General features: G+C 44.2%; 1 long non-coding RNA gene across 1 annotated transcript in view; it reads right to left on the bottom strand.

The window, feature by feature from the left end:
- The window catches only part of LOC137629408 (uncharacterized), a 53,838-nt gene that overhangs the window by 25,089 nt on the left and 7,137 nt on the right, over nucleotides 1-21,612 (bottom strand). The window contains exons 2-3 of the long non-coding RNA XR_011041498.1: nucleotides 17,275-17,383; nucleotides 14,368-14,636 (exon numbers count right to left, since the gene is read on the bottom strand). This is a non-coding gene — a long non-coding RNA (uncharacterized lncRNA). The remainder of the gene's footprint in view (nucleotides 1-14,367; nucleotides 14,637-17,274; nucleotides 17,384-21,612) is intronic.

Below are 21,612 nucleotides of genomic sequence, written 5' to 3'. Positions count from 1 at the left end.
CTCGCGAGCGATCGCTATGCAGGTTGCGGGTGTGCCCACCAGCGCCAACTGTCGGCCAGATACCACTCTCTGATGTAAACAAAACCTTCAATTTCTTCTCATCCCACTGCGTCTCTATTGGGGAGGAATGGAGGGTCGTTTAATTTATATATTCACTGGTAAGTATATTCAAAAATTTATTTTATAATTAAAATGTTATTTTCATTAGTAAAATAAATTTTTGAATATACTTACCCGATAATCATGTAGCTGTCAACTCTGTTGCCGACAGAAATCTACGTTCGGGATACGCCAGCGATCGCTATACAGGTGGGGGTGAACACCACAGCGCCATCTGTGGTCAGGTACTCTAGTACTTCTAGTCAACACCTCCTCAATTTTTTCCTCGGTCCACTGGTTCTCTATGGGGAGGAAGGGTGGGTCAATTAAATCATGATTATCGGGTAAGTATATTCAAAAATTTATTTTACTAATGAAAATAACATTTTTCAATATTAATCTTACCCGATAATCATGTAGCTGATTCACACCCAGGGTGGTGGGTGGAGACCAGCATACATGTTAACACAGAAGCTAAGTATCCCGTATTTTATTTTATTAGTTATTCAAAAATAACATAAAATAAATAAGTACCTGGTAAGGAAGACGACTTGAACCATTACTCTGCCTTTATTAAGTACGTCTTTCTTACTGAGCATAGCGGTCCTCTTAGGATGCTGAACGACTCTTAGGTGCTGAAGTATAAAGGGACTGCAACCCATACTAAAGGACCTCATCACAACCTTTAACCTCGGCGCTTCTCAAGAAAGAATTGACCACCCGCCAAATCAACAAGGATGTGGAAGGCTTCTTAGCCAACCGTACAACCCATAAAAAGTATTCAAGAGAAAGGTTAAAAAGGTTATGGGATTATGGGAATGTAGTGGCTGAGCCCCCGCCTACTACTGCATTCGTTGCTACGAATGGTCCCAGGGTGTAGCAGTTCTCGTAAAGAGACTGGACATCTTTGAGATAGAATGATGCGAACACTGACTTGCTTCTCCAATAGGTTGCATCCATAACACTCTGCAGAGAACGGTTCTGTTTGAGGGCCACTGAAGTAGCCACAGCTCTCACTTCATGTGTCCTTACCTTCAGCAAAGCAAGGTCTTCTTCCTTCAGATGAGAATGTGCTTCCCTAATCAGGAGCCTGAATAGGTAAGAAACTGAGTTCTTAGACCTTGGAAGAGAAGGCTTCTTGATAGCCCACCATAAGGCTTCTGATTGTCCTCGTAAAGGTTTATGACCTTTTTAGATAGTACCTAAGAGCTCTAACTGGGCAAAGTACTCTCTCCAGTTCGTCCCCCACCAAGTTGGACAGGCTTGGGATCTCGAACGACTTAGGCCAAGGACGTGAAGGAAGCTCGTTTTAGCAAAAAACCGAGCTGCAAGGAACATGTAGCCGTTTCAGATGTGAAAACTATGTTCCTGCTGAAGGCGTGGATCTCACTTACTCTTTTAGCTGTTGTCAAGCACACGAGGAAAAGAGTTTTTAATGTGAGGTCCTTAAAAGAGGCTGATTGGAGAGGTTCAAATCTTGATGACATAAGGAACCTTAGGACCACGTCTAGATTCCAGCCTGGAGTGGACAACCGACGTTCCTTTGAGGTCTTAAAAGACCTAAGGAGATCCTGTAGATCTTTGTTGGTGGAAAGATCCAAGCCTCTGTGGCGGAAAACCGCTGCCAACATACTTCTGTAACCCTTAATCGTAGGAGCTGAAAGGGATCTTACGTTCCTTAGATGTAACAGGAAGTCAGCAATCTGGGTTACAGTGGTACTGGATGAGGAAACTGCATTGGCCTTGTACCAGCTTCGGAAGACTTCCCCTTTAGACTGATAGACTCTGAGAGTGGATGTCCTCCTTGCTCTGGCAATCGCTCTGGCTGCCTCCTTCGAAAAGCCCCTAGCTCTTGAGAGTCTTTCGAAAGTCTGAAGGCAGTCAGACGAAGAGCGTAGAGGTTTGGATGTACCTTCTTTACGTGAGGTAGACATAGAAGGTCCACTCCTAGAGGAAGAGTCCTGGGAATGTCGACCAGCCATTGCAGTACCTCTATGAACCATTCTCTCGCGGGCCAGAGCGGAGCCAACCAACGTCAGCCGTTGTCCCTTTGCGAGAGGCGAACTTCTGAAGTACCCTGTTGACAATCTTGAACGGCGGGAATGCATACAGGTCGAGATGGGACCAATCCAGCAGAAAAGCATCCACGTGAACTGCTGCTGGATCTGGAATCGGAGAACAATACAACGGGAGCCTCTAGGTTATCGAGGGTAGCGAACAGATCTATGGTTGGCTGACCCCACAGGGCCCAAAGTCTGCTGCAAACATTCTTGTGAAGGGTCCACTCTGTGGGGATGACCTGACCCTTCCGGCTAAGGCGATCTGCCATGACATTCATATCGCCCTGAATGAACCTCGTTACCAGCGTGAGCTTTCGATCTTTTAACCAGATGAGGAGGTCCCTTGCGATCTAGAACAACTTCCACGATTGAGTCCCTCCCTGCTTGGAGATGTAAGCCAAGGCTGTGGTGTTGTCAGAGTCCACCTCCACCACCTTGTTAAGCTGGAGGGACTTGAAGTTTATCAAGGTCAGATGAACCGCCAACAGCTCCTTGCAATAGATGTGAAGTGTCCTTAGCTCCTGATTCCATGTTCCCGAGCATTCCTGTCCGTCCAAAGTCGCACCCCAGCCCGTGTCTGATGCGTCAGAGAAGAGACGGCGGGTCGGGGTTTCTGAACAGCCAAAGGTAGACTTCCTTGAGAAGAAAGCTGTTCTTTCACCACGTGAGAGTAGACCTCCTCTCTTCGGAAACAGGAACTGAGATCGTCTCTAGCGTCATGTCCTTTATCCAGTGAGCCGCTAGATGATACTGAAGGGGGGGAGGTGGGGTCTCCCTAACTCGATGAACAGTGCCAGCGATGAAAGTGTCCCTGTTAGACTCATCCACTACCTGATGTAAGCCAAGGCTGTGGTGTTGTCAGAGTCCACCTCCACCACCTTGTTAAGCTGGAGGGACTTGAAGTTTATCAAGGTCAGATGAACCACCAACAGCTCCTTGCAATAGATGTGAAGTGTCCTTAGCTCCTGATTCCATGTTCCCGAGCATTCCTGTCCGTCCAAAGTCGCACCCCAGCCCGTGTCTGATGCGTCAGAGAAGAGACGGCGGTCGGGTTTCTGAACAGCCAAAGGTAGACTTCCTTGAGAAGAAAGCTGTTCTTTCACCACGTGAGAGTAGACCTCCTCTCTTCGGAAACAGGAACTGAGATCGTCTCTAGCGTCATGTCCTTTATCCAGTGAGCCGCTAGATGATACTGAAGGGGGGGAGGTGGGGTCTCCCTAACTCGATGAACAGTGCCAGCGATGAAAGTGTCCCTGTTAGACTCATCCACTACCTGACTGAGCATCGGTTCCTTCTCAGCATGCTCTGGATGCAATCTAGGGCTTAGTATATCTTTGGAGCCGACGGAAAAGCCCGAAAAGCTCGACTCTGAAGATCCATACCCAGGTAGACAATGGTCTGGGATGGGACGAGCTGGGACTCCTCAAAATTGACCAGGAGGCCCAGTTCCTTGGTCAGATCCATAGTCCATCTGAGAATCTCCAGACAGCGACGACTTGTGGGAGCTCTTAAAAGCTAGTCGTCTGACGGAGCCGGACACAAGATCATGGTACTGCTGCACAGTCTGTGAACTGTCAACCATGGGGAAGCGAGGAAGTACAGTGACAACACGAAGCTGTCTAGACTGTCTGGGTCGTACAGACAACTCCTTATCGGGTTGCTGAGGTTGCCGCACTGCGTCACAACAAGACACTTCTGCTGGTTGTTGAACGTCTTCCCAGTGACACACTGACTCCGTAAACAAAAAATCCTCTAACAAGGACTAAGCTTGGACTGCATGTCTTGCAACACAGCTCAAGGTCTATGGGAGCAGGTGTGGTAACAGACGGGGTTAGCGACTGAAGTGGAACCATTACCCTCCCTGGAAGCATGCTATGCTTAAATAAAAGTCTATAGGAGGCTAAGCAGCTAAAGGCTCCTCTCCAAATGACAGAGTCCTCAAGGGAAAATCAGAAGGAGGGAGAATAGCACTTTCTCATCTACAGGAACCATATCCGAGAAAAGCTAAGTTCTCTCAGTGAGGGTTTCACTGGTGCAAAAGCAGCACACTAGAAGGCAACGTTATGAAACTGCTTGACAGTCTAGTGAGTTGGCAACAACCAAAGATGTGTGACTGAGAAGCATGCAGTAAGGTATGCAGAGCATGCTGTATGTAGAGCATGCTGTAAGGTAAGCAGAGCATGTTGCATGGCGTGCGGCTTATGCTGCATGGCGTGCGGCTCATGCTGCATGGGATGAGGCTCATGCTGCATGGTATGAGACTCATGCTGCATGGGATGAGGCTCAAGCTGCAAGGGATGAGGCTTATGCCGCATGCGTTGAGGAGGATGCCGCATAGTATGAGGCTCCTGCCTCATGGGTTGAGGCGGTTGCCGCATAGCATGAGGCTTTTGCCTCATGGTTTGAGGAGGATGCCGCATAGCATGAGGCTCCTCATAAGCATGAGGCTGCCTCATGGGTAGGGGAGGATTTTTTTAAAGAAATCTGAACCTGACACTAATCTAGCTGTCCGAGGATTTACCTGGTGAGACATCAGTCTCTTTACCAGCGAGTTTTACCAGATTTCCCCGGGCCACCACGTGACACAATTGGTAGTAATTCATTCAAATTACCCCTAATGAGTCAATATGGATAAATATCAACACAACATCGTGTTCAAATAGAAATAAATTTCTACCTCATACTTGGGATCGAACGCTAGCCCCTTCTAATGAAAGGCCAGGTCGAAACCAACCATGCCACGAGAGCCCATTCAAGAGTTGAGGTTCTTGCCTCAAGAGTGGAGGTGGCTGCCGCAAGAGTTGAGGTTGCTGCCTCAAGGATGGTGGAGGTTGCCGCAACGCAAGAGGTAGCTGCATAGCGCTGGTATCTGGCAACTCCCAATGCAGCAGCTCACGCGTGGAGGTAGGTTGAGGAACCTCAACATCATACGTCTGGCAGGGTGGACTGCGCAGAGGTGGAGTTGAGGTTGCTGCCTCGAGGATGGTGGAGGTTGTCGCACCGCAAGAGGTAGCTGCCTCGAGGATGGAGGAGGTAGTCGCAACGCATGAGGCTCCTACCTCAAGGGTAGAGGAGGTTGCTGCAAAGCATAAGGCTCCTGCCTCAAGTGTTGAGGAGGTTGCCGCGTGGCAAGAGGCTCCTGCCTCAAGGAAAGTGGAGGTTGCTGCACAGAGCTGGTATCTGGCAACTCCCAATGCGGCAGCTCACGCATGGAGGTAGCTTGAGGAACCTCAACATCATACGTCTGGCAGGCTGGACTGCGTAGAGGTGGAGGAGCGCTCGCAGGAGGAGGTGTGTTAACCTTCTCTGCCTGAAACTCCTGCATCAACACCGCAAGCTGAGACTGCATTGTCAGCAGCATAGACCACTAGAGTTTAAGAAAGACAACAACAAACGGAGCTACTGTCCGTTGAAACTGAGGGTCTAAAACAGCTGGTGCGGCAACAGACGGAGTTACTGTCTGTTGCGATACCACCTTGCCTCTCTGGGAGGTGTGCAGGTGTCGTACTGCAGCAAGTCCGAACTGACCCAGTGCTAATGGCACCACCTAGGAGTTGGACTTGCGCGGAAGGGACCGACTTGCACTTAAAAGCTGCAAGATTTGGTCCATGGTTTCTGCGAGAAACCTCTTCCGCAGACGAGGAATAAATGGGCTCTCTCGTCTTTGTGTGGGTGGGGTGATCACGTCGGCTACGTGAGTTGGTTACACCCGAAACCACGGAGGGAAACGTCTGTTCGTCGATCAAGGCCTGCTGAACCCATAAGTCCTTCGACATTACTTCTCCCCTGGGCTTGGGAGCTTGTAAGAGGTCCCAGACTAGGCGAACAACTGGCACGAACAGACGAACCCTCGAACGCAACACTGTAACACTTATCACTTTATCACTTTCGATTTTCTGTTTGCACTTATTTCACTGAACTCGAAACTTTAAGTGGTTTGTACCTGAAACACGCAATTCTATCCTTCATTAAAAGTTAGTAATTGCGAAAACAGTATTACAATGTAACAGAAAAACATAATGAAAGATAAATAATTCAGTGGCTGGAAAAGAGATTAAACACTAGATCAAATAAACTACGTTTAAAATCTCTCACCGCATAAAGTCTGAGAACAAGAATAAAACTCTAGAAACGTTTACCTTCTTCCCCTAAAGAGACTAGGGAGAAGAGCAAAAACGATAACAACGTTACCCGCTTGAACGAAACGTTTATCCTCCTCTCTCTCCCTCCGTCTCTATCTCTCTCTCTCTCTCTCTCTCTTGACTTAGCACCTGAGAGAAGAGCCCAATTATATATATCGTTAAAACATATTATTGTTAAAGGAAAAAAACTGAAAGGTTTCCCAAATAAAAAGTTCCTTTATTAGAATAGAACCATTTAAGCTAAGAAAGAATGAACAAAACGCTAGAATCGGTTTACTCTTACTGCAACGTGACACCGTGATAGACTCTCTCTCTCTATCGTAACGATAGAGCGCAAGTTGAACGTTCTGAACGTCAACAACTGCAGAGACAAAACAAAACGTTAGTTCAACTTTGAAAACAGTACAAGACTATCAAAGAAATTCTTTCAAAAACATTAAAATGGCATAATATGTTAACAGGTAAAAACGAAATGACGGGCTCAAAGTTAATTAACTTCGGTTCCAAGAAAAGAAAAGACCGCCTACTATTAGGAAAGGTCGAATATAAACAAATATAAAAATTAATTTTAATAAGTTTATAATAAAAGGAAGTTAATCAAAGAGGCCTATAAGGCAGAGAGATAAAAAAATAAATCTATAACTTTGTTAAGCAAAATTAAGAGAGTCTATACTCTCTTCGACACCAACACTTCCGTCTAAGGGAAGGGTCGGCCATTTAAAAGTGAAAGAGAGTTCATACTCTCTTCGTACCAAAATTAAACCAAAAATTAAATCAAATTAATTCCAAAAACTTGCTAAGCTAATGATATAGCTTCCTGAATAGCGAAGGCTAAACTCTAGAGCAAATACATCACCAAATCGTGAGCAATAACTCCAGAATCAACAGCGTATCCATGTAGGTCTAGCCGGAGGCACGACAGAGGAAAAATTTGAGGTGGTGTTGACTAGAAGTACTAGAGTACCTGACCACAGATGGCGCTGTGGTGTTCACCCCCACCTGTATAGCGATCGCTGGCGTATCCCGAACGTAGATTTCTGTCGGCAACAGAGTTGACAGCTACATGATTATCGGGTAAGATTAATATTGAAAAATATCATTTTTAAATATTTAACTTAGCCGGTGAATATATAATAGCTGATTCACACCCAAGGAGGTGGGTAGAGACCAGAGTTAAATATGTTTACATCGTATAAGCTAAGAGTTTCTTCATTTTGACAGTTATCAATATAACAAAACCAAAATAAATAGGTACCTGGTAAGGAAGTCGACTTAGACGATTACTCTGCCTTGTAAGTCTGTCTTCCTTACGGAGCCCAGCGATCCTCTTAGGATGCTGACAGACTCCCAGGAGCTTTAGTATCAAGGGCTGCAACCCATACAACAGGACCTCATCAAACCCCTAATCTGGGCGCTCTCAAGAAATGACTTTGACCACCCGCCAAATCAACCAGGATGCGAAAGGCTTCTTAGCCTTCCGAACAACCCATAAAAACAACATTAAAAACATTTCAAGAGACAGATTAAAAGGATACGGAATTAGGGAATTGTAGTGGTTCAGCCCTCACCCACTACTGCACTCGCTGCTATGAATGGTCCCAGTGTGTAGCAGTTCTCGTAAAGAGTCTGGACATTTATCAAGTAAAATGACGCGAACACTGACTTGCTTCTCCAATAGGTTGCGTCCATGATACTTTGCAGAGATCTATTTTGCTTAAAGGCCACGGAGGTTGCGACAGCTCTAACATCGTGCGTCTTAACCTTAAGCAAAGATCGGTCTTCCTCACTCACGTGTGAATGAGCTTCTCGTATTAACAATCTGATGAAATATGACAAAGCATTCTTTGACATAGGCAAGGATGGTTTCTTAACCGAACACCATAACGCTTCAGATTGGCCTCGTAAAGGTTTAGTACGAGTTAAGTAGAACTTAAGAGCTCTAACAGGGCATAATACTCTTTCTAGTTCATTGCCTACGATCTTCGATAAGCTGGGAATATCGAAAGATTTAGGCCAAGGACGAGAAGGTAGCTCATTCTTGGCTAGGAAACCAAGCTGCAGAGAACAAGTAGCTTTTTCTGACGGAAACCCGATGTTCTTGCTGAAGGCATGAAGCTCACTGACTCTTTTAGCCGAGGCCAAGCATACCAGGAAAAGTGTCTTAAGAGTGAGATCTTTCAGGGAGGCTGAATGTAAAGGCTCAAACCTGTCTGACATGAGGAATCTTAGGACCACGTCTACATTCCACCCAGGCGTAGCCAAACGACGTTCCTTAGAGGTCTCAAAAGACTTAAGGAGGTCTTGCAGATCTTTATTGTTGGAAAGATCTAAGCCTCTATGCCGGAAGACCGAGGCCAACATGCTTCTGTAGCCCTTGATCGTAGGAGCTGAAAGGGAGCGAACTTTTCTCAGGAATAAGAGAAAATCAGCTATTTGGGCTACAGAGGTACTGGACGAGGATACGGAAACTGACTTGCACCAGTCTCGGAAGACTTCCCACTTCGATTGGTAAACTCTAATGGTAGATGCTCTCCTCGCTCTAGCAATCGCACTGGCTGCCTCCTTCGAAAAGCCTCTAGCTCTCGAGAGTCTTTCGATAGTCTGAAGGCAGTCAGACGAAGAGCGAGGAGGCTTTGGTGTACCTTCTTTACGTGTGGCTGACGTAAAAGGTCTACTCTTAGAGGAAGACTTCTGGGAACGTCTACCAACCATCGAAGTACCTCGGTGAACCATTCTCTCGCGGGCCAGAGGGGAGCAACTAACGTCAACCTTGTCCCTTCGTGAGAGGCGAATTTCTGCAGTACCTTGTTGACAATCTTGAATGGTGGGAATGCGTAAAGATCTAGGTGTGACCAATCTAGGAGGAAGGCATCTATATGTATTGCTGCTGGGTCTGGGACTGGAGAGCAATAGATTGGAAGCCTCTTGGTCAGCGAGGTTGCAAAGAGATCTATGGTGGGTTGACCCCAAGTCGCCCAAAGTCTCTTGCATACATCCTTGTGGAGGGTCCATTCGGTTGGAATTACTTGACCTTTCCGACTGAGACAATCTGCTAGGACGTTCAAGTCGCCCTGGATGAACCTCGTTACTAGGGAGATGCCTCGATCTTTTGACCAGATGAGCAGGTCCCTTGCGATCTCGTACAGAGTCAATGAGCGGGTACCTCCCTGTTTGGAAATGTACGCCAAGGCCGTGGTGTTGTCCGAGTTGACCTCCACCACCTTGCCTCGAAGGAGATTCTCAAAGCTTATCAAGGCCAGATGAACCGCCAAACGCTCCTTGCTGTTGATATGCATGCTCCTCTGACTCGAGTTCCACAGACCTGAGCATTCCCGACCGTCCAGCGTCGCGCCCCAGCCCAAGTCCGATGCGTCCGAGAAGAGAACGTGGTAGGGTTTCTGAACTGCTAGGGGAAGACCCTCTCGTAGACTGATATTGTCTTTCCACCAAGTCAGACAAGTCTTTATCTTTTCGGAAATCGGGATCGAGACCGCCTCTAGCGTCTTGTCCTTTTTCCAGTGAAAAGCCAGATGGAATTGTAGAGGTTGGAGGTGTAGCCTTCCTAGCGAGACAAATTGCTCCAGGGATGACAGCGTTCCTACCGGACTCATCCAAAGCCTGACTGAGCAACGTTCCTTCTTCAACATCTTCTGGATGGCGAGCAGGGCTTGATCTATTCTGGGGGCTGACGGAAAAGCCCGAAAAACTTGACTGTGAATCTCCATCCCTAAATACAGAATAGTTTGGGATGGGACCAGCTGTGACTTTTCCAAGTTGACTAGGAGTCCCAATTCCTTGGTCAGATCTAGAGTCCAATTGAGATCCTTCAGACAGCGATGACTGGAAGAGGCTCTCAGAAGCCAGTCGTCCAAGTACAGGGAGGCTCTGATCTCCGATAGCTCGAAACTGGTACCCCACATTCCTGTAAACAAACCTCAGAAACGGTTGGGAATCCGGGTGTATAGGAATGTGGAAGTATGCCTCCTGAATGTCGAGAGAGACCATCCAGTCGCCTTCCAAAAATGCTGTCAAGAAAGCCTGCTAGACTTCATCGTGAAGTTTGTCTTGACAATGAACACATTGAGCGCACTTGCCTCTTACGTACTCCTGCAGTGAACATGGCTGCCAAATCATGGAGCCATCCCTGAGGGACTTGTTCCTGCAGAGAACGTGGCTGTCAGATCATTGGAGCCATCCCTGAAAGCCTTGTTTATGCATGACATAATTGTACAGCAAAACTTCAAAGGCTCGAAAACAGCTGTGAAGTTGACCTGTAAAATCTTGGAGCGTCTCCTGGCCAGGCGCCAGGGAGAGTCTATGAGATTTGAGAAGTCTATCTAGGCAGAGGCAGGAACTCCCAAGCCGAGAACTTCTCTCGTGTCATATCAGACTCTCGCTCTATAAGCCAGTTTAAAAGAAGGGAAAGCAAAGGCTGTATCCCCAAAACTCCTCCTGGTGATAAACCAGTCGCCTAGCAAACGTAAAGCTCTCTAGGAGAGCGAGAGAGCACTAGCTTATAAAACAACAGCTTCGAAGTAGCTAGGCCTAGTGTAAGCTCTGACGTTTAGGCGAACGAGGAGCAGCAGTTACAAAAGATCCGGACAAAGATCCTTAAAAATCAGCATGATTTATTTAAAGTCCATAGAGGGCTAAGCAGCTTTAGGCTCCTCTCCGTCTGACAGAGTCCTCAAGGGAATATCAGTAGGAGGGGGAACAGCAACTTCCTCATCTAAAGGAACCTTGTCCGATAATAGCTGAGTCTCAAGCAAGGGAGAGACCTACCGTGGTGGCAATGCTTTACAAGCAGAGTCCACACGCACTGGTGCATTAGTAGCGGACCAGGACGCAACGTCATGAAACTGCTTGACAGTCTGTGAACTGTCAACAACAACAGGTGCGAGAGACCAGGACGCAACGTCATGTAACTGCTTGACAGTCTGTGAACTGTCAACAACAGGTGCGTGAGGACGCACAGCGTCCACTCGAGACTGCTTTGACCGCCTAGACTGAGCAGTCAAAACAACTCTAGAATGCGGAGGTTGACGCTCAGCGTCAAAACGAGTCAACTCCGATTGTTAGCGAACGTCCTGAACGTCAACAGGAGCATCAGCAAGTGGCCTAACGTCCAAATGTGGCTGAAAATCCACACGAGACCGCATCAAGTGTGGTTCTAAACAACCTGACTGACGTGACTTAGCTACGCCAACGTCAACAGGACGCACAAAGGAACGTTAGGTTGGCTGAAAGCCAGGATCTCGATGAGATAAACGGCTAGGCTCAACGGACTTATCGGCAGAATAGTCTTCCATAAGGGAGGCAAGGTTATTCTGCATGTCTTGCCGTACAACCCATTTAGGATCAACGGAAATGGTTGCGGTAAGAGACGAGGGTAACGTCTGTGACCGCAAAACCTTGCCAACAAAAAGACTCTCGGAGTCTGTGTTACGCTTTTGTTAGGCGGCGAGCAGTCTTCCGATGACTGCATAGGGTCAGAGCTGTCCTAATGGCTACAACCAGGACGCTGGACCTGTCCTGAAAGGACTGACTTTCGCTTAAGGGCCTCGAAACCTTGTTTCAGGTTTCTTATGCGAAAAGCCTTTGGATGACGAGGAGAAAATCGTCTCTCTCGCCTTATGGTAGGGGTGATCTTGGTAAGATACACCCGATACCATAGAGGGAACGTCTGTTCGCTGATCAAGGCCTCTCGAACCCATAAGTCGTACGACATTACTTCTCCCCTGGGCTTGGGAGCTTGCAAGAGGTCCCGGACTAGGCGAACGACAGGCACGAACAGACGAACCCTCGGTCGCAACACTGATAACACTTTGCGCAATATCACTTTATCACTACGATTTTCTGTTTTACACTTATTTCACTGAAATCGAAACTTTTACTGATTTCTACCTGAAGCACGCAATTCTACCCTCATCAAAAGGTAGTAATAGCGAAATCAGTCGTATAATGCAAGCACATTAATATCAGCAAAAAACAGTAAACATTTTTAAGATAAAAAAAATCAGTGGCTGGGGAAGAGACTAAACACTAGTTCATTCAAAACTACGTTTTCAATCTCTCACCGTACATTGCCTGGGGACGAGAATAAAAAACTAAAAACGTTTTATCCTTTCTCCCCGTACAGAGACTAGGGACGAGAGTAACTCGAGAACAACGTTACCCGCTTGAACGGAACGTTTTCTCCCCTCTCTCTCCCTCCGTCTCTCTCTCTCTCTCTCTCTCTCTCTCTTGATTACGCACCTAAGAGAAGAGCCCACTTACGTTTCGTCAAAAAAACATGTTATTTGACCAAAGGAAAAAAACTGAAAGGTTTTTCAATTAAAAAGTTCCTTTAAAATAGAATTTAAAACATTTAAGCTTTGAAAGAAGAATGAACAAAACGTCAGAATCGATTTACTCTTTCTGCAAAGTGAAACCGTGATACTCTCTCTCTCTATCGTAACGATAGAGCGCAAACTGCGTAGCATAAATAAACTAAACGTTAGTTCATCTTTGAAACAGTACGAAGACTATTCAAAGAAAATCTTTCATAAAATATCTATTAAAAAATATTCATTTAAAAAGTTTTAAATCATTAGCTCTTTAAAAGCTATTTACGATTGAAAGGGCTCAACGTTGTTTAACTTCGGTTTCCAAGTTAGGACCGCCTACTCTCAGGAAGGTCGCATATAAACAAATCATTAAAATTTATTTTTATGTTTATTATAAACGGAAAGTTAATCGAAGAGGCCTAATAAAGGCGGTGAGATATAAAATATATAGAGGAAAATCTATAATTAATTTATAACGTGATAAGATAATTGCTAAAAGCCTAAACACACTTCCGTCTAAGGGAAGGGTCGGCCATTTAAAAGTCAAAGAAAGTCCATACTCTCTTTGTCATCAAAAATTAAATCTATCCAAAAACGAGTTCAAGATTTAAGATGAAGATAAAACACCTGCACTGCGAAAGCTCAAACCAAATTAAAGTACTTCACCAAATATGATGGGAAAAACTCCAGGTTCTACAGCGAGTAAAAGTACGTCTTGTCGACACGTCGACAGAGAAGAAATTGAAGGTTTTGTTTACATCAGAGAGTGGTATCTGGCCGACAGTTGGCGCTGGTGGGCACACCCGCAACCTGCATAGCGATCGCTCGCGAGTTTTTTATGTATGTGTCTGTCGAGCAACAGAGTTGCAGCTATTATATATTCACCGGCTAAGTTAAATATTTAAAACTATGTTTTCACCGGCCGCCACAGGTCGACCCAGAAAATGGAAAAATTTTGTAACGTTGAATAACAAATTAAGTTATAAAAATTATATTGCTATAGTATAAAATAAACTTAACTGTTACATTTACCAATACAGTATTTATATTCAATATCTTTGTTTATATCGCCTATGTAGTGGGGATGGGAGCGAGGCAGCCGACAGCGGTAAGGAGTGTGACGTGTCAGTGTGAATGTACATGGGTAATAACTTATTTTACTATAAAATAAAAATAAGTAGACTAAGAATGTGTGTTTTTATTGTTTTTGTGACCTTCAAATACATAAATGTGTTTGTTTCAAGTTTCATAGTTACAAAATCCCAAAATAGACAGACTGCCAATGTCCAGGAATGTAACATACCCTATTACCATTATTTCTTTTGGAGAAATTATGTTCCTTTAACACGACATCTCCATGAACATAACCCTCGTGTTAACGGGGAGTTACTGAATCTATCCATTGTTAAAATTTGGTGAAAATCCAATGTGTCAATTTCTTTTGATATCATCTTTAAAATTGTGAAAAAATGCAAATTGGGATCTAAGATCTTGATCTAGTACTGCATCATCTCCAATAATTAATGGAGTTGTCAATGGTCTAAGATCTATCTGTGGTGAAAATTCAGTCAAAATCCATTGAGTAGTTTTGAAGTAGTTCTGTCCACAGACACAGTCAAATAAATAAATAAATAAACTGACTTGATTTTATAACCTCCTGAAATGACAAGGGTTTGTACAGTATTCGCGTAGGAACAAACTGATAACAATATCATAATTCCAGTTATATCAGTACCTTACCGTCACATGCTCAGTATCCAGATGACAAAAAAGACTTGGGTACATGCTGACGTCGCCTATGCCTCATTCTTCGTTTCCTTCTGCTCTTAGAGTATTTGCATCTTGTCAATTTTTCATATAGAAAACCACAGCCAGCAGATCACAAGTGCAAGGGAGGGGTTAAGGGGCAGCTCAACCCCAGGTCTATGAGGTTCAAAATTCAGGTCTCAAGTTGGGGGCGGAAGGAATTCTATTTCTATCCTTCCTGCATTCAATTTCAGCTGATCAGCCTGGAATAAAATATCAGATTAGGGGCATTTCAATCTCTTGCCAACTCAAAGGGTAATACAATAGTCTTACTAATTAATCAACATCTACAAAATCTATTAACAGTTCTATTTAATGGTCTACAAAATATCTGCTGCTGTGCTGCACTTCAAGATAAATGTAGGTAAAGTAATCTTTCTCTAAAATTCAAATCATACTAAAAAAAATTATTTGATGACAACCCTCAATAAGTTCTATTTGAGACTAACACATCTGTATTATCTAAATCCCTTAAATATCTGATTGATTTTTACATGTGGGTTGTCTCAAGTTTTTTTTATATATAAATACTATAACCCTACAATTGGATACAACTTGTGCCAGGCAATGGTTCCAGATGATTCAGTAGGTAGACCTATAGGCTCCCAAAGTCTCCAATCCTTAGCTCACAAGGATGATGAAGTTGCAGACACTACAAGAAACTATTAAGCTTGAGCGAGTCTCGAACCTCAGTCCAACAGATAGTCAGGCAGGGATGTTTCCAGTTAACTACGTCAATCTAAAATGCTACCTTTAGAATCCTCATAAGAAAACAATTAAAATTGAAATGGTATGTCAAGGGGGAAGGCAAAAGAGATGAGAAGTAACTGCTATCATTCTGAGATTGTCATACAGATCATAATCTAACACAAGCGTGAGAGCCTTCAATTAAAATTTCATCTTTGCGAATATGGCACTGATTACTTTCTTGAATATTCACTATTACGTAAGACAGAGAACTCTCACCCCAAACAGAGGAACACCATGGTACAGAGGCTATGGCACTACCCAAGAGAAGGGAACATTATTTTGATTTTGGAATGCCCTTCTCCCTGAACAGCTGCTTACAATACCAAAAGAGTCTCTTCTACACTTACCAATTGGAAAGTAGACAATGAACAATTACAGTGCAGAAGTTAACCCCTTGAGTGAAAAATTTTTCAGCTATCATAGTGTTGTCAGGTGTATGAGGAAAGAGGAAAATGTGTAAAGAATAGGCCAGACTATTAGCTGTATGTGTAGGCAAAGAAAAAATGAGCCATAACTATAACTCTCTGGCAGTAGTATCTCACCAAACCGTTTTTTAGCATTGTCGGAATTTTCTCATTCTTGAATTGGTGAAATCACTTGAGCAAACTTTTCCAAAGAAAATATCTTTCCTAATTACGTTATGTCATCAAGTGTATTAAACTAAACTAAGATCAAAGTCTACATTAAGACTTTTGAAATATTTCACTCATTCACCTAATAAAGTAAAATTATTACATAATTTTAGAGTAAAAGAACTTCGGGAGTTCTGCAGCGAATGTTTATATGTTGAACAAACTGATATAGGTCTCTCATAGTTTATGTATGACAGATTTATTTTAGCATTGATGCTGACCAAAAGGTATTTTATATTGACTGTTAATTATTTCTCATGTAGTTTATTCATTTCCTTTCCTCACTTGGCGATTTATTCCTGTAGGAGCCATTGGGCTTGTATCATCCTGCTTTTCCAACTAGGGTTTTAGCTTAACTAATCAGAATAACAATAATAATCATATTTCAAACAACCTCTGAAGACAAATTAACCAACATGATAAAGGCAGTAGAAATATTCTCAATATTTCCAGATTCTAAAGATGAAACTTAACAGCCTTTAAGTACAAACTTCTCCCTTGTGATAAAATATATATGTAACCATTAACATTGCCTTCCACATTTTATGCAGACTTTTAGCTTTGTTTCCTTTGCCAGGGTGGTAATAAAGTAACCTGCATTTATTCATCTGTTTGTCTGTCTGTTAGCAAGTATACGGCAAAACTTCTTTCGGGAATCTCACCAACTTTAACAACGGATAAGTATTAAGCTCCAGGAGAACCCTTTAGATTATGGAGGTGATCCAGATCAAGAGAGCGACTCTAGTTATTAGTCATTAATATACGTTAAAATCATTCACGGTCAACATACGAACAAGGGAAAGCTCGGTCCGTAGACTTGGGTCAAATTGACACTCTTCATTGATGGCGGTCTGAAATGTCTGATTATCTTTCTACTACTTGTTTGAAATGCATTTAGAATGTTTGTCACCTAAATATTTACAGCAAAGTTTAACCATTACACCTAACAAAACTAACCAGTTGGGGAACAAAATACCAGGCTTAAAATATAGGTCCTCAACTTACAAACTTCATTGGTTTTAAGAAGCTGCTTTTTTAGTTGAATTTTGTTATATTTGGCCTAGGGTAGGCTTAACCTAAACCCTATGACCATAATTTCCAGCAACAGAAGTCAACAAATATTCAGGTTTTATATGAAATAAATATCAGGTTATTACAAATGCCAATTTGCTTACTGTATTCAATGATATAGTATTGATTTATTACAGCATTTCTTCATCTTATCTTTGTTATTTTCAGTTGGAATTGTGTTAGTATCTCCAAATGTTTGTAAGTTGAGAACCTTCTGTACCGCACTTCCAAAGATCACTAGACCACTCTACGGTGTCCCAGACACCTTACAATGCATAATCAGTGTACGATGAAACAATGGTTTTACGGCATCACATTCTACAATATTTCATCAATTAAAACCTTTTTATTTCAAATTAAAATAAACCTAGTTAGTCCAATGACTTACCTTTACATGCTCCAAGTACATGGCAAGCAGACTCAAGTCACTACCGATGGATGGCATGATGCACTGTACTGTATCTCGATCAATTTGTGTTCAACGTTCGTTGATCCTCCTGAAACGGAACAAAAATATCAGAAGAAAAATTCAATTGTTTGACTTCTCAAAAGGGAATATCAGAATAATACCTATACCTCTGAATAGGGTAATAAAAATCCTATTACTTTTCAATAAACGTCTAAAGACCTTGAGCAAAATTTTTCAGAGTACAACAAGATACAGTATTACTTTCAGAATAAAATCATTGCCAGATTAACACATTTGAAGCGAAATGTCAATTCAATAAAAACATTTATACTATAAAGCTTTAATTAAATATGATAAATTTTGAAGTAATTTGTATTTTTCCTAGCAATGTAAACCTGAACCTCTTTACTATGGGGTACTATTTTAGCGAAGCTGAAACCAGCCGATAAGATTCTTTGTCAGCGTGTAACTACCCACCACTAGTTAGCGGGGACAGGGAGCAGGGTAGGTTAACCCTGACGCTCACACCAGCACTTTTATAATTGCAGCAGGATTTTCAGGGGGTTGGTACTAGCAGGTCAGTATGTGTAAAGAGCTCTAGGTTTGTATTGCTCGGAAATAATACAAATTACTTCCAAATTTGTCATTTGTTCCTGTGCAAAATACAAAACTTCCGCTCTTTACTTGTGGAGACTCACCTGCAGGTGGAAGTCCGAAACCAACTGGCTGGCAACTGTCCCGAGATGGCCTCTGTATAGTTGAGGGATCCTGCACCACATTATCATCATAGTAAAACGGCCTGGTCAATCATTGCTGGCAAATAAGGAATTAATCTCTTGGAACATACATCGTAGCTATTCAGGCCGTGCCCTCTACTAATATATATTTCTTTCTGCCTCCCCTTGACAGGAGGACGGGGACATAACAAATATATACTGTAAATGTATATACGGTTGTCCAAAGAGCGTGAAACTCACAAACAGAAGAACGAGGTCAGCTGTGCAGACTTCCCCAAATGCTGCACCCCAAGAGAGGGAAGATGAAGTGGCAAGTGGCCAGTCACTGCCACATTCATCCTTGACTTACTTCGCGGGTAATCCTCCACTCTCGAACCACTGATATTTGTCCCGCAAGGGAGCTGAAGTATTTAGATCACGTTACGAGCAGCCACCACAGGACCTATTGAGAATGTGTCTACGCTCCTGTCGGTTATTTCTTGCAGGTAGCGGGAAGTGAATGTTGTTTAACGTTTCCACCTACCTGCTTTTAGTACCAGCTGAACAGAAAAATTATTTTGGAATGCCAGGGAAGTACTTACTCCTCTGACATCATGGGCAGGGGGACGTCTACCTGACGTTGAGGTATCAGAGACCCGTGCCCTTTTCTATTACTCGCCAGATCCAAGAGGAGATTGAGTTCTTCATGATTCTCCTCTTGGTCTTCCCCGTGCTGATGAACACCTTGTTGATCTGGGGTCGCGCTCTTCCCATCCTTATGAGATATAACCTCATCTTTCTTATGAGGCATAGTTACAGTTGATCAGTATCGTCAGTCACTGTTCAGACTCCCAATCCGAAAGGGCCCAAATCTAGGATTCGCTAAGGACGGATTTTTAGTCTTTGCAACAAACTCAGGAACGAAACCGAGTGTGACCTGCCAACAACCCCTTGAATGAGTGATGACGTACGAAAGACAATGTAGCTCGCTGACTCTACCTGCATAGGTCAGAGCGAAAAGATAACCATCTTTGAGGTCAAGTCCTTATCCAATACTTGACGTAGAGGCTCATAAGGGGCTCCTTTCTGTGAACGTACGACCCTGAAAATGTTCCAAGGAGGTGGTCTAACTTTTGAATGAGGGCAGGAATGCTCAAAGTTCCGTATGAGGAGTGACAATTCCGTCGAGGAAGAAATGTTAACTTGATACAGTTCGAAGACAATGTTCAAGGCTGAACAAAAGCCTTTCACCACCGACACGAGTGAATTTTTCCCCCCCTGAGGAACAGTAAAAACTCTGCTACTGCTGGAACCCCGGCACTGAGTGGAGAGATACCCCATCAATAACCTCCACCACAAAAGATGGACCACTCTGCCTGATACACCATAGATGACGACTCCTGGAGGTATCTTGCCATGCGCATAGCAACCGGCTTCAAAAAGCCACTCTTGCGAGTAGTTGCTGGATAGCCTCAAGGTGTGAAGACCTAGCCATGGTATTGCTTGGTGGAAAATCTTCATGTGAGGTAGTCCGTGTAGCTCAAAAAGTAGAGGGAACTCTCTTGGTACCTCTGTGAGTAGATATAGAGGGTCCGGAAACTATTCTCTATGTTGTCACAGCAGATCCCACGGTCTTTGCTAGATTTTGCGATGCCCTTACCCTGTTCAATACCCTCCTTACTAGGCAGAAGGAGGGGAACGCATAGACATCCATCCTGTCCCAAGGGTGTTGAAAAGCATCCTACTTATGGTTCCGGTACTGGTGAGTGGTACACCAGAAGTTCCCGACGTCACGGACAGGTTGATTGTCCATTCGGAGCCAACTTTCTGTCCTCCTGTTCAGACTGTCCGCAAGTACATTCTTCTTGCCCCAGATAAAGTGGGCTGTTGAGGCTACCAAATTTTCTTCCATCCACCTTGGGATTTTCACAGCTAGCAGATATAGATACTGTGTGAAGGTCTCTCCTTGTTTATTTGAGTGGGACACTACTGAAGTGTTGACACTCATCAGCACTACATAATGCCCTGAAAGGAGCTGATGAAAGTACCTGAGGGTCAGGTAGGCTGCCCTCATTTCCAGGAGGTTTTGTGGCACTGCCTTTCGGATTTGGACAAAGTCTGGATGATGTACGGTGTAACAGATGAGTCTCCCCCTTCTTTTAATGTGTCTATGAAGAGCAACAAATCCAGGGGAAGAGAAAGAGGATCTGCTCCTCTCAGGAGTTTGGTGTCTGATACTGTATCCACCAACTCGGGTCTCTCTTCTGTCCGGGTCACACTGGCACTAGGGTACTCGGTGGGTCTCTGTGTAAAGACCAGAAGGTCATCAGCTGTCACTATAGAGACCGTATGTGGAGACGGCCATGGGGAACTAACTTCTCGAGAGATGTTACATGTCCCAGCCATTCTGCCATTGGTGCTAGCAATTTGCTTCTCGAGAGAAAGCTCCACCGGTACTTGATCCCCTAACAGAAAGACCTTGCTTAGTGTGGTCTCGAACAAAGGTGGAACAGTCTGAAGATGGTCGGTCTGTGAAGGGGAAGCTATATGCCATACCTCTTTGCAAAGGCGAGCTTTGGCAAGGCGAATGCTGGTAAGGTGCCCTGGCTTGCACACCTCTTCTTATTTTTCCTACTGGGAGTGTGTACTCCCGAGGTGACAGCTGGAAAAGCGAGCCTTTCTCAGCTCTTACAAGTAATTGTTACCTTTGTGCACTTGCGAGGAGTGTGTCCATGATCATAGGGCAAAAACTGGTAGAGCATGCTCGTTCCAGTTCGCCCAACTACAAGGTGAGAGTTGGAACTGTGCACTGATTTGTGCACCTTTCCCAGTTCTCAAAGGCAACAGATCTAACCGCGCGGGCCTTTCTCAGCTCGCCCAGGTATCACGATGTAGAACTCGCCTTTATTCTAGACCTTGCTTCTTGTGTGTGAGGGTCTTGATGGAAAGACTCACCCTAAAGAGTACACCACGTATAGAAGTAGTGAGACGCCTCTCTTAGTCAGGTAGACGAGCTCGTCTGCCCACCTTACTCGGTGAATGGATACGCAACACTGCGCAAGATTTCCTTACAAAACTAGTCTGTGTTCATATCCAAGTAGGATAGACCAGGGTATTTTCGTACGACCTGTCTCCTGAAGCAGCCTCGTGAGTAGCGTTATGCACTCCTACAGGAGGAGGCATTCCTTCATAAAAGGCTATTACGACTGCGGGGGACAGATTGTTTCTGCAGTTTACCTGTGAGGAAAAATTCTCCCCCCCCCCTCACCACCACAATCATCGGAAACCGGGTAGGGCTCTGGACTACCTGGTCAACCAATACCCAGTAGGATGCTCAACCATACCTCAGGATCGTGCCTATTGCCCCTTCCTAAGGGTGAGCAAGTTCCACTGAGTGGAACAAGCGACCTTGACCCTCAAGCAAAAAGTCAATTCTCCTCGGTTCCTCTCAAGGGGTCTATAGATTGCGTAGCAAGTAACATCTCGAGTTGATGTCAAGTTGTGCAACCAGTTACACACACCTGCTACAAAGGGGCGGAAGATCTTGCTCCAACTGCCACCAATCCAATGAGAGTTGGCCGAATGAATATGTCATACAGTA

Source organism: Palaemon carinicauda, chromosome 37 (assembly GCF_036898095.1).
Source record: "Palaemon carinicauda isolate YSFRI2023 chromosome 37, ASM3689809v2, whole genome shotgun sequence".
In the NCBI taxonomy this organism is placed as follows: domain Eukaryota; kingdom Metazoa; phylum Arthropoda; class Malacostraca; order Decapoda; family Palaemonidae; genus Palaemon; species Palaemon carinicauda.
The sequence above is the reverse complement of the archived record's forward strand: the minus strand, read 5'-3'. Positions and strand labels throughout refer to the sequence as shown.